Source organism: Pezoporus wallicus, unplaced genomic scaffold, assembly GCF_028554395.1.
Source record: "Pezoporus wallicus isolate ANWC-B61680 ecotype Strahan unplaced genomic scaffold, APGP_CSIRO_Pwel_v1 contig_5087, whole genome shotgun sequence".
In the NCBI taxonomy this organism is placed as follows: domain Eukaryota; kingdom Metazoa; phylum Chordata; class Aves; order Psittaciformes; family Psittacidae; genus Pezoporus; species Pezoporus wallicus.
This window is the reverse complement of record NW_026642916.1, coordinates 512,104-532,582: the sequence shown is the minus strand read 5'-3', so window position 1 is coordinate 532,582 and position 20,479 is coordinate 512,104. Positions and strand designations below refer to the sequence as shown.

The window sequence follows — 20,479 nt, the reverse complement described above, 5'->3', positions numbered from 1 at the left end:
AATCACCACTGCTACCACCAATGACAACAAGGATAAGGGAAAATAACAAGGGAAGAGACTACGATAACACCGGCCAAGAAACGAGTCCCACCCGGAAGCCCGTGTCCTTCCGGGTAACTCCCAGTTACCCCCCACCCCGGGCATGACGTGCTGTGGTATGGAATACCTCCTTGGCTAGCCTGGGTCAGGCACCCCGTCTCTGCTTCCTCACAGCTTCCCCTCCTCCCTGGCAGAGCATGAGCCTCACAAAGTCCTTGGTCAGGGTAAACATCACTTAGCAACAACTGAAAACGTTGGTATTACCAGCACTGTTCCCAGGCTGGAAGTCAAAACACAGCACTGCACCAGCCACCACGAAGGAGAAACATGACTGCTACTGCTGAACCCAGGACATTATCCACTCCTTATTCCATACCATTCACATCATGCTCAGATCCCACATTTTCCATATGCCATCTCTCTCCCACATACATACATCCATATACACACAGACCAAGAGAAAGAGATCATTTTCTTAGTGCATGGACCCAATCCCTATAAGGCTGCCGAGTCCATTTGGTCCATGATGTCAGGTTCCATCTCTTGTACCAATCTTTCAGGGCAGGAAAGGCTGTGTGCAGTATTGGATCGTTGCCTGCTGATGCTGGTTATTCCTTTACTGCGGAACTCATCTGATTCATCAAAGTTCATTCTCTGTTGGGATAATGGTTGGAGGGAAGTCAGGGCCAGTCGCTGGTGACCTGGAGACATCTAGTTGATGGGCTATAAAGGTATTACAATTAAGTTCATTGGCTGTTTTCCCCTAAAATCAAGTCCCCTTGAGGTATACATCGGACTTCCCCATCTTCCTGCATTACCCACCAAGTATATCCAGGTCCCTGAGCAAAAGCAATCCCACGAGTGGGTTTGCCTTTACCTGAAGCAGGAATTACCCAGACTGTGTTCCCCAGCAAATTCTTCATATGCACCACGGGAACTTTGTCCCCCTCTACAATATGTAAAAGTTCTGACTGGGCCGGGCCGGCCCTGTTGGCAGATCCTCTGGTGTTGACCAACCAGGTGGCCTTTGGTAAGTGTGTATCCCAATGCTTGAAAGTTCCCCCACCCATTGCTCTCAGTGTAGTTTTTAACAGCCCATTGTACCGTTCGATTTTCCCAGAGGCTGGTGCATGGTAGGGGATGTGATATACCCACTCAATGCCATGCTCTTTGGCCCAAATGTCTATAAGGTTATTCCGGAAATGAGTCCCATTGTCTGACTCAATTCTCTCTGGGGTGCCGTGTCGCCACAAAATCTGTTTCTCAAGGCCCAGGATAGTGTTCCGGGCAGTGGCATGGGGCACAGCGCATGTTTCCAGCCACCCGGTGGTTGCTTCCACCATGGTAAGCACATGGTGTTTGCCTTGGCAGGTTGGTGGCAGTGTGATATAATCAATCTGCCAGGCTTCCCCATATTTATACTTCAACCATTGTCCTCCATACCAAAGAGACTTTAACCGTTTGGCTTGTTTAATTGGAGCACATGTTTCACACTCATGAATAACCTGGGCAATAGCGTCCATTGTTAAGTCCCCCCCTCGATCACCGGCCCATCTATATGTTGCATCTCTGCCCTGATGGCCTGAAATGTCATGGGCCCACCGGGCCAAAAATAATTCACCTTTATTTGCCAATCTAAGTCCATCTGAGCCACTTCAATCTTAGCCGCTTTATCCACTTGTTGGTTGTTCTGGTGTTCCTCAGTGGCCTGACTGAGGGGCAGTCAACATGGCTTCACCAAGGGGGAAATCGTGTTTGACCAATCTCTTAGCCTTTTATGAGGAAATAACACGGTGGATGGATGATGGCAGAGTGGTGGATGTGGTTTACCTTGACTTCAGCAAAGCATTTGACACAGTCTCCCACAGCATCCTCACAGCTAAATTGAGGAAGTGTGGTCTGGATGATCAGGTAGTGAGGTGGACTGCGAACTGGCTGAAGAAGAGAAGCCAGAGAGTTGTAGTCTATGGGGCTGAGTCTAGTTGGAGGCCTGTAACTAGTGGAGTGCCTCAAGGGTCAGTACTGGGACCGGTATTATTTAATATATTCATCAATGATTTAGATGAGGGAATTGAGCGTACTATCGGCAAGTTTGCTGATGACACTAAGCTGGGAGGAGTGGCTGACACGCCAGAAGGCTGTGCTGCCATCCAGCGAGACCTGGACAGGCTGGAGAGTTGGGCAGGGAATAACTTGATGAAATATAACAAGGGAAAGTGTAGAGTCCTGCATCTGGGCAGGAACAACCCCAGGTTCCAGTATAGGTTGGGAAACGACCTGTTAGAGAGCAGTGTAGGGGAGAGGGACCTGGGGGTCCTAGTGGACGACAGGATGACCATGAGCCAACACTGTGCCCTTGTGGCTAAGAAGGCCAATGGCATCCTGGGGTGTATTAGAAGGGCAGTGGTTAGTAGGTCGAGAGAGGTCCTCCTTCCCCTCTACTCTGCCCTGGTGAGACCCCATCTGGAATATTGTGTCCAGTTCTTGGCCCCTCAGTTCAAGAAGGACAGGGAGCTGCTGGAGAGAGTCCAGCGCAGGGCAACTAAGATGATTAAGGGAGTGGAGCATCTCCCTTATGAGGAAAGACTGAGGGAGCTGGGTCTCTATAGTTTGGAGAAGAGGAGACTGAGGGGTGACCTTATTAGTGTCTATAAATATATAAAGGGGGAGTGTCACAAGGATGGAGCCAGGCTCTACTCAGTGGCAAACAATGATAGGACAAGGGGTAATGGGTACAAACTGGAACACAAGAGGTTCCGCTTAAACTTGAGAAGAAACTTCTTCTCGGTGAGGGTGACGGAACACTGGAACAGGCTGCCCAGGGTGGTTGTGGAGTCTCCTTCCCTGGAGACATTCAAAACCCGCCTGGACACATTCCTGTGTAACATTATCTAGGTGTTCCTGCTCCGGCAGGGGGATTGGACTAGATGATCTTTCGAGGTCCCTTCCAATCTCTAGCATACTGTGATACTGTGATACTGTGACTCTTGGGTACATGGGCATCTACATGACGTTCCTTCACCACCAGGTTCTGCACCCGGGCAGCAATATCTTTCCACAGTGCAGCAGCCCAGATGGGTTTACCTCTACGTTGCCAGTTGCTCTGCTTCCATTGCTGCAACCACTCCCACAGGGCATTTGCCGCCATCCAAGAGTCAGTATAAAGATAAAGTACTGGCCACTTTTCTCGTTCAGCAATGTCCAGGGCCAGCTGGATGGCTTTCACCTCGGCAAATTGACTCGATTCACCCTCTCCTTCAGCAGTTTCTGCAACTTGTCGTCCAGGACTCCATACAGCTGCCTTCCATCTCCGATGCTTTCCCACAATACGGCAAGAGCCATCAGTAAACAAGGCATACTGCTTTTCACTTTCTGACAGTTTATTATATGGTGGGGCCTCTTCAGCACGCACCACCTCCTCCTCTGGTGACATTGTGAAATCTTTGCCCTCTGGCCAGTCCATGATGACTTCTAGAATTCTTGGATGACTGAGATTTCCTATTCGAGTTTGTTGTGTAATTAGTGCAGCCCATTTACTCCATGTAGCATCAGTTGCATGATGTGTAGAGGAGACCCTGCCTTTGAACATCCAGCCCAGCACGGGCAGCCGGGGTGCCAGGAGGAGCTGTGCTTCAGTGCCAATCACTTCCGAAGCAGCTTGAACCCCTTCATAGGCTGCCAGTATCTCTTTCTCAGTTGGGGTATAGCTGGCCTCAGATCATTTGTATCCCCGACTCCAAAAGCCGAGGGGTCGACCTCGAGTCTCCCCTGGAGCTTTCTGCCAGAGGCTCCAGGTAGGACCGTTCTCCCCAGCTGCAGTGTACAGTACATTTTTTACATCTGGCCCGGTCCGGACTGGTCCAAGGGCTACTGCATGAACTATCTCGCATTTAATTTGCTCAAAGGGTTGTTGCTGCTCAGGGCCCCATTTAAAATCATTCTTCTTCCGGGTCACATGATAGAGAGGGCTTACAATCAAACTGTATTTTGGGATGTGCATTCTCCAGAACCCCACTGCACCCAAGAAAGCTTGCGTTTCTTTCTTATTAGCTGGGGGAGACATTGCTGTTATCTTGTTGATCACATCTGTTGGGATCTGTCTACATGCATCTTGCCATTTTATTCCAAAAATTGAATCTCCTGTGCAGGTCCCTTGACCTTACTCCGTGTTATGGCAAAACCGGCTTTCAGCAGCAGGATTTGGATTATTTTCCTCCCTTTCTCAAAGACTTCTTCTGCTGTATCGCCCCACACAATAATGTCATCAATGTATTGCAGGTGTTCTGGAGCTTGCCCCTGTTCCAGTGCAGTCTGGATCAGTCCATGGCAAATGGTAGGCCTGTGTTTCCACCCCTGGGGCAGTCGGTTCCAAGTGAACTGGACACCCCTCCAAGTAAAAGCAAACTGTGGCCTGCACTCTGCTGCCAAAGGAATGGAGAAAAATGCATTGGTAATATCAATCGTGGCATAACACTTGGCTGCCTTTGACTCTAACTCATACTGAAGTTCTAGCATTTCCAGTACGGCAGCACTAAATGGTGGTGTGACTTCATTCAGGCCACGATAGTCTACTGTTAGTCCCCATTCTCCATTAGGCTTTCGCACTGGCCATATGGGGCTATTAAAGGGCGAGTGGGTCCTGCTGATCACCCCCTGACTCTCCAGTCTACGGATCAGCTGATGGATGGGAATCAGGGAGTCTCGGTTGGTGCGATATTGCCGCCGGTGCACTGTTGTGGTCGCAATTGGCACTTGGTGTTCTTCAACTTTCAGCAACCCCACAGCAGAGGGATCTTCTGAGAGACCAGGCAAGGTGGACAGCTGCTCAATTTCCTCAGTCTCCAAAGCAGCAATACCAAAAGCCCACCGGTACCCTTTTGGGTCTTTGAAGTACCCTCTCTTGAGGTAGTCTATGCTGAGGATGCATGGAGCCTCTGGACCAGTCACAATAGGGTGCTTTTGCCATTCCCTCCCAGTCAGGCTGATTTCAGCCTCCAGCACAGTCAACTCTTGGGATCCTCCTGTTACTCCAGAAATATAGATGGGTTCCACCCCTTGACAGCTTGATGGCATCAGGGTACCCTGTGCACCGGTATCTACTAGAGCCTTATGCTTCTGTGGGACTGATGTGCAGGCCATCTGATCCACACAGTCCAGTAAATACGATTGTCCCCTACCTCTACCTGGCTGGAGGCAGGGCCCCTCTAATGGTCATCACAGCGTTGGACACTTAAGTCGTGTTGAAAGGTATTGTTCTTCATTATCACAGGAGCTGGAGTAAAATCAGCTCTTCCACTCCATCTGGGAAACTGCTCGCCAGAGACTGAAGCCGTAGCTCTCATGGGACGATCAGTCTTGGCCCTTGCTCCCCTCTTCAGTTCACTCGCACGTTCCTCCAAAGCTGAAGTAGGTTTTCCATCCCACTTTGTCATGTCTTCTCCGTGATCCAGCAGGTAAAACCATAGGGTACCCCGTGGCGTATACCTCCTGTATCTCCTCTCTTGAACAATAGGACGCCTTTTGTTAATAGGTGAGACGTGTGTTGGTACACGTGAGGAGCTGGATAAATCAGATACATCGTCCCTCAATTTGTCGAGGTCCTGGGACAGTTTTTCCACGGCTGAGATGATGGAAGGGGTGATATTGTCTTCGAACTCTCAGAGTTTATGAACCATTTCATCCACTGTTAGTGGTACTGTGTCATTCCAGGTTACTGTTGGCAATGAATGGGCATATGATGACGGTGCATTCCGTGTAAGTTTTCGCCACATGGGTTGTGTACATTCAACTTCATCTGGATCTATGGGTATATCCCCGTTATTCATCTTGATGTGATAGATCATCTCTACGATGGCTGATTCTCTCAGAGACTGGATGCCTTTGTCTATAGTAGTCCACTTGGCCGAACGACTCATAACATCATCTTCTATGGCAACCTTTCTTTCACAGCTGCCAAGAGCCACCTCCAAAGACTGAGGGACTTTTTCTCTCTTGTAATTGCTTTGTCAATTCCCCCTTCTCTAGCAAGTGATCCCAGCTCCTTGGCTTCTGTACCTTCTAGTTCGTGACCATCGGCCCCATTGTCCCAGCATCGGAGTAACCAGGTGATGATGTGCTCCCCTGGTTGACGGGTAAAATCTTTTCGCATATTCCGCAGCTCAGTTGAGGTCCGAGGTTGAGAAGTCACCTCTTCTTCTTCTTCTTCGTCATGTGATGGTGACTCCTGATCAGATTCTGGACCGGGTGGTGAATTCATTGTTTCTTCACCCTTCTTGCCTCTTTTTTGCTTGTTCTCTTGCGTACAGGGGCAACCAATATTGGTACGAATTGGTCCTCTGGTTTGACTGCAGTGATTATCACTGTGGTTTGAGTAGTGACTGTACTTGTTGCTGGGGGTGGTGTAGCTGCTGTGCTTGGAGCTGGGGTAGCAGCGCTGTCTGATGCAGTCGAAGTTTGAGCATCTGCTGTACTTGCCACTGGGGTAGCTGCGCTGTTCATTGCAGCCAAAGTTTGAGTAGCAACTGTACTTCTTGCTGGGGGTGGTGAAGCTGCCGTGCTTGGAGTTGGAGTAGCTGTGCTGACTGTTGCTTTTTCCTCAGATCCACCCACATTCTCTTCCTTTTGAAGGTGCTGGATAGTGTTGAACAAGGCCCTGTAAGCATAGGCCAAACCCCAGCATGTTGCCACGATTTGTCCGTCTCTGGTACGGCCAGAATGACCCCACACCTCATTTAAGTGTTTTACTAATTCTTCTGGATTTTGCAGTTTTTCAGTGGTGAAATTCCAAAGTACTGGAGGGGCCCACTGACCTAGATACTTGCCCATACTATCCCACACACCCTGCCACTCATGACTGTCCAGTCTCAGGGAAAATCTCTTGGTCCTCCTACATCGTCGTTTGACCCCAGACAAGACCCAAACCTGACTGCTTAACTCTTGAAATCAGTCGTGGGCAAAACACACTCTGTATGGGTGCCAACATGGTGATCCCCATCACAATCAGCAAACAAGTCTCAACAGCATTAAAAGGCCATTCAAAAAATTCAAAACTCTCAAATGTAAATGGTCTGGGGGCAGGACTGGGAGGGTAAAAGAATGTCTCCTTCACAGGTTGAGCCCCTGAGAAGGTGAAAAAAGATGTGTAATTGCTAAGCACTCCTATTATATACCTCCCAAAGTATAAAGGTGGTGACCACACTGGGAACATAAGACAGATCAGTTTCATGATCAATGATTCTATTGTATTACAAGTCATTACCATAAAGTACAAAGAGACAAAAACCTTAGCCCAAGCCCCACACTTGAAAACCACTAATACAGCAAATACCAACTGGAACTAAGGTATGATATAATGAAACTGTGAGATCAAGAGGAACAACCTTGAGAGCCAATAAATCAGCATTGTGATGAGTGGCTATTAATCCAGTCAGATCTGTCGTTACCTCAACCCCTCGTGCCCCACGCTGGGCGCCAAAAGAGATGTCGTGGTTTAAACCCTAGCCAGACAGCTTGTTCACTCACTCCCAGTGAGTGGTGCCAGGCTGAGAGCAATCGAGGCCCATCCCCCTCCCCCAGGGCTCTCCCCTTCCCCACTCCCAGCAGGATAGGGAGGAGGATCAAAAGAGTGCAACTCCCGTGGGTTGAGACAAGAACAGTCCAGCAACCAATGTACAATACAAATCACCACCGCCACCACCACCACCAACAATGATAAGAGAAAATAACAAGGGAAGAGAATACGATACCACCGGCCAAGAAACGAGTCCCACCCGGAAGCCCGTGTCCTTCCAGGTAACTCCCAGTTACCCCCCCACCCCGGGCATGACGTGCTGTGGTATGGAATACCTCCTTGGCTAGCCTGGGTCAGGCGCCCCATCTCTGCTTCCTCATGGCTTCCCCTCCTCCCTGGCAGAGCATGAGCCTCACAAAGTCCTTGGTCAGGGTAAACATCACTTAGCAACAACCGAAAACATCGGTTTCACCAACATTGTTCCCAGGCTGGAAGTCAAAACACAGCACTGCACCAGCTACCACGAAGGAGAAACATGACTGCTACTGCTGAACCCAGGACAATATACCCTGGTTTTTCTTTTCAAGGAAAGCATTGTTATACGAAAGAAAAGCCACTGATTATTTTTTGTTAGTCACATTGTAAAAGCAGCTCCTAACAGTGAATCTCTTGCTGCTGTCATTAAGGGAAGACAAATGTAAGTATGAACACTGCTATGCTATGACTCATCAACACCATTCGGGAAAAAACTCCCAAGACCTGCTGTTCTAGTGTCATTTAGTTCATTTCATCAAATCGTGGAAATTCGGATACATAACAGTACTCACAGCGAACATATTTGGTAAAACACCGCTACAGCCTGTTCGAAATGTTTTAAGCAGTTAAACACACAAAGGGTATATAAAAGGGCATATACTTAAATGGGTACATAATTTAAATTTAAGAACATGCAGCTCTACAGATTTTGGAATGCTTGTTAAACTGCTTCTTTCTCTGTTAATGAAAAGCTTATATTGCCAGTTGTGTCCCCATTTCATTAAAGTCCTTTAGTGATTGGAGCCTCTCCATGAACAAATAAATATAATGTTCACTGTTTGCATATAAAAATCTGGGCCTATATATATTGCACATATACATCTATTAAAAATATCTTCTGGTAAGATAATTCTTTGCTCAGTAATCTGCCACCAAGTACTAATCTATTGGAATACAGTTGTTTCTGAAATGTTTCTGCTCATAAATTGCTTTCTTATACAATCTCCATAGTATAGGTGGAGGATTATCTCTACAGATATAAGGCTACACAGGTATTTTATAACTGAAATGTGTCTAAAACATTTTTGAAGTGTACATAATTTGTATATCACAATTATAAGTAATTTTCTTGTTTTCCTACAGAGTATTGAAGAAAGGTAGACTGTTACAATAACAAGCCCCTGTGTTATACACAAACTCTGTAGGTTCCAGCCCTCATCTTTCCAGTTACATTCCTAAAAGTATGATAGCTATGGGTCTGATTTATACTTAGCAAAACACACTAAGACATCTAGACTTTTCTGCAGTGTGTGTGATTTGTGTTTCATATTAAAAAAAAAAAACAGGAAAACATTTGTTGCTGAGCAGAGGCTTATGGTGCATTGTGCTTCACAGGTGATGATAAAAGGTGATCAAAAGATGATATTTATTGTAACGTGGTGTTATTTATGAATACTAGACCTCTCGTCTCATTTTGTGTGTGTGTGGTTTGTTGGTTTGTTTTATTTTCCCCAGGTGTCTCAGGTAGAAGATGAAGAGATGGGCTTGTGCTGGGAGTTAGTGGAGAAAATCAGAACAGTGATACCATGGATATGTACTGAGGTGTTAGATAAAAACATGCTGTATACTTAGGTCTGTCCTTGTAGTTAAGTTTCACCAATGGTGCTAGACGAGCCTATGTAAACATGCTGATCCTGATGCCATGTTATCTGCTTTACAATTAGTATATTTTAATGCTTTTAGAATTTATTAAAAAAAAAAAAATAAAAGGTATAGTAACATCTTCCTGCACTTCCAGAATTCCTTACCCCTGTGAGGAACTGTAGTTTCAGTGATTACAACACTGTTTACAATTCAAAAGCTGAATTAAGGAGGTCTCTGTCAAAATATGTGGAATATGATCTGAACAGCACAGTGGCACCTCCTCAGACTTAATAGAAGACACTTTACACGGTTACCTTAATACAATGACATAGAGATTATCTGGGAATTTTTTGTTTCTCTGGTGAAATTCACCTTCCACATTTAACATTTTAAACTGAGGATTTTGACTTTTCCAGGGTTGTTCTTTGACCAAGTAAGTAATTTATTACCTGGGTCTTCCAAAAACTGAAATCACCAGGATTTTTCATTAGTGGAATTACCATCTGATTTTCTTTCTTTCAAAATTTCTTCATAAATCCAGCAAACTAATTTAAGGCAACAGATCAATCTCAGTTTCACTTCAAGAAAAATGTTACAATTTTGATAGCTGAGTACAATAAAGTCTGGTTCTGTCCTAATATATTCAAACATGCATATAGAAGTGCAATTTCTGGGAGCTGGACATACGTAATCAAGAGCAGAGCTTGCTTCCATATATTTTAAGATAGAGTTTCCAAAAGTAACTCTGGGATTTTCCATCTGCTTGCTATTACTGAGCACAGAATCCTGTCCCTCTAAGCTTTGGTCTGTCAGCTATGTTTGCATTTTATTTAATGGTATCCTGAAAGGCTCAGTTACCTTAATGTTGACTGAGGTATGTCTGTATGGGTAAGTGGGAGATAAAAGACATCCTTTGTTTTGCTGTTTTAGCCCTAATATGCTCAGAACATTGTTGAACATGCTAAGTCAAATATTATGACATGGACAAAAGTAAAATTGCCTTAAAAATTCAGAAATTTTTAAACAATAAGACATACATTTCCTCATACAAGAATTTGAGAAAATACCTCAAAATTGAAAAAAAAAATATCCATTTGTTGGAAAAGTTACAACCCACTCCTTTTAATTTCAAGTTATATTAAAAACAATTTTCCTCCCTTTTTCAGTGTCCATCAACAGTCTCCTATTGCATCCCAAACCCTGTTCTCACACTTCAAGTAGAATCTAGCCCTATTCCCAACCATCAAGGTGACACCTGGGCTGCAGGTATGTCATAAGAGTGTCAGAAGACTGTAATAAAGGGCTTCCTGAAAGAAGAAAAATAAAGGTTTTGAAGTAGCTGTGGAAGTAATTTTAACAGGATGAGGAAATCGGTGGGAGAAAACCAAGAAATTTTCTTATGTGGAGGCATTTTTGCTCTCACACTGCTTTCTCAAATTTCCCCAAGTCATATCTTTCATAAGAAAGAGTGGGGAGGTGTATTTTTGCAAGGATTAGGTATTTAGAAAACTGAGTCCACTTAATAAAAATGTGATAGGCAGTCCTAGTAGCATAGCTGTTTCAGATGGCTCTACAAATAATTTCTTTTCTTTGCATACGTTCCCCATGTTCTATTTTCCTTTTTCACTGACTTTGATGTAAGAAGTTTTGATCAGCTCCACAGTTCTCATTACAATTAAACTTACTAGGATTTTTTGTACAAAAAAAAAACAAACCAAACAAAAAACCAGAGATCATCACAAATCCAACATAGGAATCATAAAAAATCCCTCCACAACCGAGCCCAAATTTCCACAAGGGTTTTGGCTGAACAAAGCATAGAAAAAAGAGCTTTATTTATGAGAAATTTATAATCTTCTGGGACCCGAGGTTCCTTTTACATGTACTGTACCTTGGTTTACACATTTCTTGACAATTAATGTTGAGAAGTGTTTATGTAAAGTATTAGCATAATTACTGTCTTCTCATAAAAATGGCACTTTTTAATTGTATAGTATGTGAGACAGACTTTTAATCATAACTGGAAAGGCCTTGGAAAAGACTTTAATGAAAATCTGAGCTGTCAGGAAGTATTGTCAATCTCTGACTGACTTGTGTCGCATCTGATTAGTTACACACTCTTTGAAGGGCTCCTTGGGGGTGTCTAAGTCATGTTAGATTTTGGGTTTAGTTTATCCTCACAGAAAACAAGATTCACTAAATATTTTTAGTATAAAATCTATTCTAAAAATGTAATTCCTATGAAAATAGCTGTATGGTAAACTACGTAGAGAAAATACCAGCTATGGTGTTTTATATGGTAGTCTACCATAGTCTTCCTCTGCCAATAGAAGGTATTTTAGTTTGCAGGTAAACTAGCTCAAATGAAACATTTATTTGCCAGCACATTTGCAGAAGAATTTTTGGGAAAAACTAATTCATTCACAAATTTTGAAGGGGAAAAAAGTACATCTAGCACTCATGGAAACAAGCCCACAAAAATGACTTAGAAGTTTATTTCCAGGATCTTTCTGACCTCGCATTTTTCTTTGAAATTATACAACACTGTCCAGGACATTAATAAGGATCTTTCATAATTTTGTGTGGCTCCTATCATCTTTAGTGCAGTCTGTGCCCATGAAGACAATGGCATGATTTAATTTTAATTTAATTGGTATTTTTTGACTATTTTATCTTTTCTCTGTAAATATGCCAGAGATAACCTCCTAGTAAAGGGAAGTTTTTAAATTAATTTCTGTTTGCCTCGGATTCATCGCTTGAATTCAGTTGCATGAGAAGTCATTGGCTAACACTGGAGAAGTATTAGTATACAAACTTGCAGCTACTGTAGGGTATGCCTTAGGAACTCTGTGTGTATATTTAATAGCAGAAGGGTGGGCAATTTAACTGGTTCTAAGACAGAAAATAGAATATTCCTAGAACAGAGGAAGACTGTACAGAAATGGTATCTATTATCATCAATTTAATATTAGACTTAAGTGATAGATTTTAATGACAACATTTTAATGAATTTAATGACAAAGTAACTTCAGTAGATTGTGATGTCTCCTTCGAAATACTCTGGTCTCATTTATTTTCAAAAAACTCACATATCCACGACAGACTAATTCTTGAGATGAAGATAACTGGCTGTGTTCCCATACCTGCTTTTTGTTCACATCTGTTGTTCACTGTGTGGGTTTATGATTTTAGTTCCTTTGGGGTTCTAATTTGGGAAAACAGAACAGGGCCATGAGCAAGGGTTGCAGTCCTCCAGTACAGAGGAAAATAAGTTGTTTTTTTTTTTCTTTAAAGCATATATGCAGTAGTTTTGTTGCAAACTTCCAGAGGCATTTATTTTTTAAGTCTAATAAATATACACCCATAGGACTCGGGGAATAAACTGGCTAAACACCTGAGTTTTTCTTATGCTTTGTAAGTGTCAAAACCCCCTTTAATGTGTTTCTCCCTTCATTTAGCTCCTGATTTGTTTCTGCCTTTGACCACTTTTACATCTGTTTCTCCATCTGCCGGTGCTCTTACAGCAGCAAAAGCTGTATCTGACGAACTGAAAGCAAATCAAAACTTGGGTGCTAGCTGCTGTTGCATCTCAGCAAATACGATTGTTTCTGATTTCAGTAAAGGCCACATGATGTGTATTAGGTCACCAGCACTGGCCTCAGAACTTGCCTAGACTAGTCTTGGCCGAAGTTCATTTCAGCTTGTTTCCAGCCGCAATAGCAATTGTCTGTCTGTCAGAAGGCTATTACCTACCTTGTTTAAGCTTATCTCTGTGCATACCTAATGCATACCTAGCAAACTTGCACAGTCCCTGCATAACAAGCAAAAGAATTTTTGTGATAACTGGGGCTGTGGGAGTTTGTGGTGTGTCTTTAGCAGCAAAGGGATGAGGACTGTCAAGCTGTAGCTGGGGTCCAGTGGAGAAAAAAACTACAAATGAGCAGACTGCCTTAAGAAACATGAAATAAAAGCCCTGGGCAGATCCAAGACTGAAGAGAAAGAAAACCCCACCATGAATGCCACTCTCCTCCCAGTGAAGCCCTCAGGATGGTACTAACAAGCTGACATGCTACCTTCCCTTCCAAGTAGCTTGATGGGCACTGTGGACCTTTGGACCCAGAGGGACACCCCCAAGGATAAGTGTACCACTGAATAAAAGGGGTAGATACTAGAAAGCAAATGCATTCCTAAAGAATTTAAAAGATATTATTAATGAGGTATTCATTTGGCCTGTGAGTGTTAGAATCACTGTAACTGAGCTAATAGAAAATGTTCATTGCATTTTGACTTAATTGTCAAGACCTTAGGGTTGTGGTAAGTACTAGGCTCTACATAAAATTCATGTTCCCTTTCATCCATAACAACATTTTTTAAGCATGAAAAACAAGACTTTGGAGTCATGATTGAATTGCCTAATCATAAGATGTCTAGTGCCTTTTGAGATCACTTGCTGAATCTGAGATATCCACTATAGATCACTGACATGATCCTCAAAGTAGATTCATGCACCACCAGAACTTGATGGGGAAGCCAGGTGGGATACCCAATGGCATTAGGCACCTCTGTCTCAGGAGCTGCACTGCACTCCACGACATATTATGAAAAGGCACAGTCAGGAAAGTAAAGAAGGGCCTGGGTCTTGCAAAGAAAGACTTACACAGGTGTTTAACTTCCCATAGCCCTTGATGCAGTACATTTCGCTGGGGAGGTTTACAAAGCTGTAGTGGTTTACAGCCACCAGTTTTCTGGATCCATCCAGAGCTGGCCAAAGATCAAGGGAGTGTGCAGGGGAAAGTAGACTGGAGAAAAAAAAACTCAGACCTAAGTTTCTCTCTCTTGTCAGGTCACTGAAATGCTTTCAGGGAAATACAAGAAACCCTTTTTTCATTCTTTTCTTACTTTTCCTTTCCCTTTCTTTTACCCTTTCCTTTTCTCTTTCCTTTTCCCTTTTCCTTTTCCTTTCCCTTTCCTTTTCCCTTTCCCTTTCCCTTTCTTTTTCTTTTCCCTTTCCTTTTCCCTTTCCCATTCTCTTTCCCTTTCCCTATTCCTTCTTTGAACTATGAGAAATTATGGAATTTATGGGGCTGGGGGTGTGAACTGGTGCATCTGAGGCCAGTACGAATACCAATAGTTATAAATATAAGAAAATTCATAATATCTGTACTACAGTTGCAGTGGGGTGGCAAGGAAATCATTAACAATGGTATCTCACATTTAATGTGAATTATGCACCTCTGCAATGTTTTCCTTAGTTCCTATCATTATGGCTATTAAAGCACTCTGGATCTATTATATTCCAAATTAACTATGCACAACACTATTTTAATATTAAGCAATATCTATGTTTAGCTGGGGAAGTGTATTCCTGGATCATGCACAATCCCAGAGTTCACATTGATGGTGTGTGTCTGTTTCAATACATGTTCCTCTGTCAGATGTTTTCCTTCCTTGCCCAGGATCCAGCCAGCACTGGTGTCATCCAGTGCACTCAGCCTGCACAGCCAGCAGAGCGATGTACAAGGTATGATGTGCACAGGGGAGATGTCCCTCCTCAGCTCCTGCTCCTGCCAGCTTCCTTGCAGCCGATCAGCCAAAGGGCATAACTGTGTTTCCCTGCTTTGTTCCTGTCTGCACACAGGTAACAGGCTCTGGATCACAGGACTTTTAACAACTACGGGTCAATAAATTTTATACAGTACATGCCATGACAGTTAGAGAGATACTGAGTGTGTCTATCTTTTCTAAGGGCTGCCTATACAATGCCCCTTGGTGATTAACAACCACTGTAATGTCCCCTGTCAGGAGTTTTACCACTTTGACTTCAAGCACTTTGGCCTTCAAACAGTTCTGTACAAAAGGTTCAGAACAGAGTTAGCTCTTTCAAAGAGTGAATCATTGTCTGTTTTGTTTTGTTCTGGAGAAGAATTAGTTAGAATGTCTTTTTCTCTCCTTAATGCCTTTCATTCCTGAAAGAAGATTGTGCAGCCATTTAAGCACTAGTTTATCAGTGCAGAGATGGAACAAGGAGTTATGTGTTCCTCAGAGGAAGATTCAATATAAGGAAAACAACTTCAGTTGCTGGACACATGTTTTTTTTTTCTGCATAGCAGCTATATTTCTGTTTCTCTTCATATTTATTTATTTATTCATTCATTCATTTATTAGAAACTGGGCTAATTCAAGGAGTCCTGGCAAAACTTTTAAGTGGCTCAGAAATGGAAAAAAAAAAAAATAAAATCAAAGTTAGGAAAGAGATGAAAAAATTTCTGTATTTTCCTACAGCCAGAATAAAATAACCAGAAAACCCTGTGGGCAATTCATCCTTAAGAGAGGAAGGACAAAAAGCTTTGTCTTTTGAGAAGTATATTCATGACTCAACAATAAAAGTCATGCTGGGCTACAATATTGTATGAAGACACTAGGAAATCTCATCTTGGTCTTCTGCTGCCCTAGTCAGTCACATTATACTGCTGAGTGAAGGATATTTGTGATTTGCACCTTCAGGTTATATTTTCTTCTAACATAAACATTGTTTTCCCTGAGAACTTTGAAATGCTTTTTTAAAACACTATATTCAGTTTAATCTCTCCCATCAATATAGCTGGAGATATATATATATATTTTTCCATATCCATATCCATATATATAGTCTCCCCGGAAGTATATATCTCTGAAATTTATACTCAAGCATTCTGTGAATTTTAATGTAGTGATTTAGAAAGTCGATGTCTGTAACTGGAAAAAAAAAAGCTAAATCAAATTCTTCCTAAAATGGTTGAAAAGTCCATGAATAAAAAGTTTCTGTGGACAACTTGACACAGTTTGTAATCCACGGTTCAGAGAAAGTTAGTCCCTTGCTTCCACTATTTTATTTGAAGAACAGTCGTGGTTTAGGTAGATGGGTATATGGACAGTAGTTCACATACTTGCAAAAACAAAATTGTAGGTCAACAATTTTCTAATCTCAAGTTGGGAGTGTTTGACTAGTAATGGGCAGATGACAGAAGAGAAGCAGGAGGCTTCTTTTAATCCTTTCCCAATTTCATAGTTGCTACCAAACACTTGTCTTCAAATATAAAATTAAGAAATTATAGTATTTCATGCTGATCATTCGCTTTTAACAAAACAAAGGCTGACATGCGTTGACTGTTGTTAGCATCATATTATGCCCATGACAAGGGAAGGGAATGACTTTGCATGTCAGAGTTAGCAATGCATTCAACTTAGATATACATTGTAAGTTGTCAGAGCACTAGTAGAACAGTAATAGCAATTTTCCAGTACAAAATGCAGTTGTTTTCAAGCATTTAATCTGCTCAGTTTTGCATATATTCACAGAGAAAACTCTGCTTTTGTTTTATAATCTACTTGAAGTGATTTACCAAAAATATATGCCAATATATTGTCATCCTGTAAACAGCTCATACTGTGGTGAGGGTTTTGTAACATACACAAACCTGCTGATTTTTTAACACCTGTGTACAATAAATAATGAATGAAACATCCTACACTAAAATGTAATGCAGAGATGTCATTGAGTACAAAAATTAAATGTGAACCAGATGTTTTTAGATTTTAAAGGTCTGCTAGATAACACCACTATAGTACAAGGACACTGTCAGGGCATCTGTTCTACACACAGGGTCCCAGTTGCACATGTGATGTACCTTTCTGTAAGCAATTCAGAATTGCTATAAATTCTATGCTAATAAGTTTCTCTAAGGCTTCAGAAGGACTCTGGCAATTACAGATTTCTGAAATAAACCAAGATTTACTTACTGGCAAGGTCTAGTATACAACATGTATGAGAAGTTAAATTTATAGTGAATGGTCACTCTTAAAAACATTTCATTTTTCATTGCCTTGGTCACCAGGCTGTCACATTACTTGTGCATAATTTATTTTTAGTAGAAGGAGTACTGTAATAATTGTGTCTGCTGATGGAAGATGAGGCTAGACAGTAACCCCTTTGATACAGAACATGGAGCAGGAAAATTAAAAAAGAACAAAAATTGTTTAGCTTTTGAAACAAGATATTTGTAACAGTGGACAAGTTGTCTGTGTGTCTTATTTTAAGCACCTCTGCCACTGCTTAGGTATCATACTGGGTGGGACCTATATCAGAGTTAAAGTCTTGATAGATTGAAGCCAATACAAAATAATATAAAGCCGCTCAGATTCCTCCTCCTATTTTTGGTTTGGGGTTTGTTTGAAGATTTTTGTTTGGTTGGTTTTGATTTTGTTTTGTTTTGTTTTTTTTTGTGTGTGTAAAAACTCTACTCCTGTTTGTTCTTTTAGCTTAAAGATTTACCTGTGGAATCTTCTATGTTCTTCTAAATTATTCTGTTTAGGGACCTTTCGGGCATCAAACATTACAAAGAGAACCAACAGCAGGCAAGAAACAGCAGTCCTTCATCTGAAACAAAAGATTCTGAATCTCTTGAAGAACAAATTTTAAACTTACATTGTTTCATCAGGAAAACCATAACAAAAATAGATTGATTTTAAAAGTGTACCAAAGGGAATTTTTATTTCAGAAAGTACACAGACCAATAGCAAATAAGGTTCTTTTATTCCCCACAGGGCACTGCTTCATCTGCTGCGTTGTTACGCTAGATAGCTTATTGCTCATGTGAACTGGAAAGGAAAAGAGCAGAAATAGTGCAACAGGGGGCAATATGAATTAAGGATGAAGAACAAGACAGCTTATTGTTGAAGTGTGCTGGTCATCATGAGGGGTATCCTGGCTTAGGGCATTTTCAGAGCATGTAGTTGAGGGTTTGTGTGAGTTATCAACCTTGTGACAAGCTGCTGAAGAAACTTGTTACTCAGGGGCCAGCATTTGTTGTGTATACTTCCTTGGATTATGTAGATTTTCTCTCTTCCATTTTTCTACATCCTGCCAGCCCTTCAGCAGCAGCATTTAACTCATGGCAAAGAAAATGAGGTCCCCGGGAGGACTTTGGCAATTGTTAAGTGCCGGTGTGGCCTACATTTTGCACATAGACCTAATTCACTAAATTCCACCCATGTCCCAGTTCCTAAACATTTCGTAGGAGTTGTCCTTAGTGTTAAAGTTGTATAGCTCATCTTTCAGGAAAGAGGTTTTACTTCATTTGACTAAGAAGTAGAACATAGTGTCCCTTTGTGTATTGCCATATAAAGTATAACAAAAAACTGTTTCTAACCAAACAAGAAAACCAACTATGTTTATTAGCAAACTTTGTTACTATTTATATAAAAAGACAAAATAAATCTGATACCTTTACAGGGAAGGGGAATTTGTGAAAGCTAAAGCAAAAAGATTGGGTAACATGACCTTTTAATGAGCAGCAGCCGATATCCTCAAATTGAAAAGGAAGCAGAAAGATGAAAAGGGAAAGATGATACAGCCTAGTCACAGCCTACAGCTGGAATGACAATATCACTTTGTGAAATACTGTTAAAGGCAGAAAGAAAGACAACAAAGAGCAGCAGTTAAATATTTACCATCTGAACCTTGTAAAGGGCTCTGCCATACAACAGCTGTGATTGCCCTCATGTCTTGCTTCAGGAAGAGCTGGGTTCCTTGGAACCAGAGCATAATTCTGCTTTGTAAGGCTGCAGTGTTTAAGGGTCAAAAGAGTAGGAGAGGCACAGAACTGCATTTATTGGGATTGTTGAAAGATTAATGGGAACAAAAAAGACAGTCAGGTATGCCATAGGGCCAAAAAAAACATGGGCTGAACCTCTCCCTCCCCCCAGCCGTATATAACACAGAGACAGACCAAAGCACTTAGAAGAAAATTTTAACAGTTAAACTCGTCATGAGCCTGATTACAGAGACACTTGTCCAACGCTAATACGGAGGATCAGCCAACCATAACAATCCAGTAACCACCATCTTGTTGCAAACATTATTTTAATTAGGATTGCCAAGTGCTATTAAAAAATCCTGTAAGTAGCAACCTTCTATGGATTTTTTTACATTAGCAGATTTCATGTACAGTGTGGAGCTCCATTCCACAAGATGCTAAGCATCATATATTTGTATGAAGCCCAAAAGACTAGAAATACTCGTAAGTGAATGCTTAGATCTGTGAAAACCTAGTTGGTTTATTAGCTAGATAGGTAGATAGACATATAATGCATGTGAAGTATGTAAGATGGGCATAGCCATCTTGATACAAAATTAATAACTGAAAATCCCATGTCTTGCTTGCCAGACTTATCAAGATATCCACTGTTTGTTGATACCCAGATATTCAAGAGTAACGTGTTGTGATCTCAAGATCTGTTTGCAGATATGCAAAAAATGAAAAAAGCTTTTTAAAAAGTTTACCAGCTATGTGTCCATACTTAGATCCAATACTTGAATATTTTCCAAGTGTATCTGCCATACTCATATGTCAGTTACATGAACTGTTACAGTTAATACAGATTTCCACTCAGTTACTTCTGGGAACAACTAAACTGTTGGCGTTTTGTTGGATTTTTCTTTAGGCTGTATCAAGAAAGTGATGAGGTCTGGACCCTGGAAGACAATGCTCATTGTCACTCCAGCTGTGACTGTTCTCCTCTGTATGGAGTAGGGACATACTCTGGATACAAGCATCTCTAAGGCCAAGCAGGAGTGAGGTGGTAAGATTATTCAGGTGAATCTTTGGTAAAGAGCAAAGTTACAGTTTTCAGGTCTTTGGAAAATCTCATTAATATAAACTACCAAAAAACGCTAACACATCCTTCTTTACCATAACACATGTGCAAAGTGATGGACTAATGTTCAGAAGAAATTTTGACTTTAAAATTCTGGCTGGAGGGGCATTACTCTTGCAGTACATTTGTCAAAACACAAACTTTCATGCCAGCTTTCTGGTATATTTCCTGCAAATAAAATCCCAAATTGATTACAACATCGTTATGTTGATGGCAAAAATATATACGCTATTTCAAGAACTGGCTATAAAATTGATACTTAAAGAGACATTAAGAAAAATAAAGGGGCCAATTGTTATTAATTCATAATGCTATGAACATATTTAATGTATTGTG

At 41.7% G+C, this 20,479-nt stretch overlaps 1 long non-coding RNA gene across 2 annotated transcripts in view; it reads left to right on the top strand.

Annotated features, from left to right (window-relative positions):
- Nucleotides 1-18,472, top strand: part of LOC130611951 (uncharacterized) — a 46,744-nt gene extending 28,272 nt beyond the window's left edge. The window contains exons 2-3 of one of the 2 annotated variants that reach the window (XR_008975360.1): nt 14,884-14,969; nt 18,032-18,472. This is a non-coding gene — a long non-coding RNA (uncharacterized LOC130611951). The remainder of the gene's footprint in view (nt 1-14,883; nt 14,970-18,031) is intronic. The other variant, XR_008975359.1, reaches the window with a different exon arrangement.
- The last annotated feature ends 2,007 nt before the right edge of the window (nt 18,473-20,479 follow it).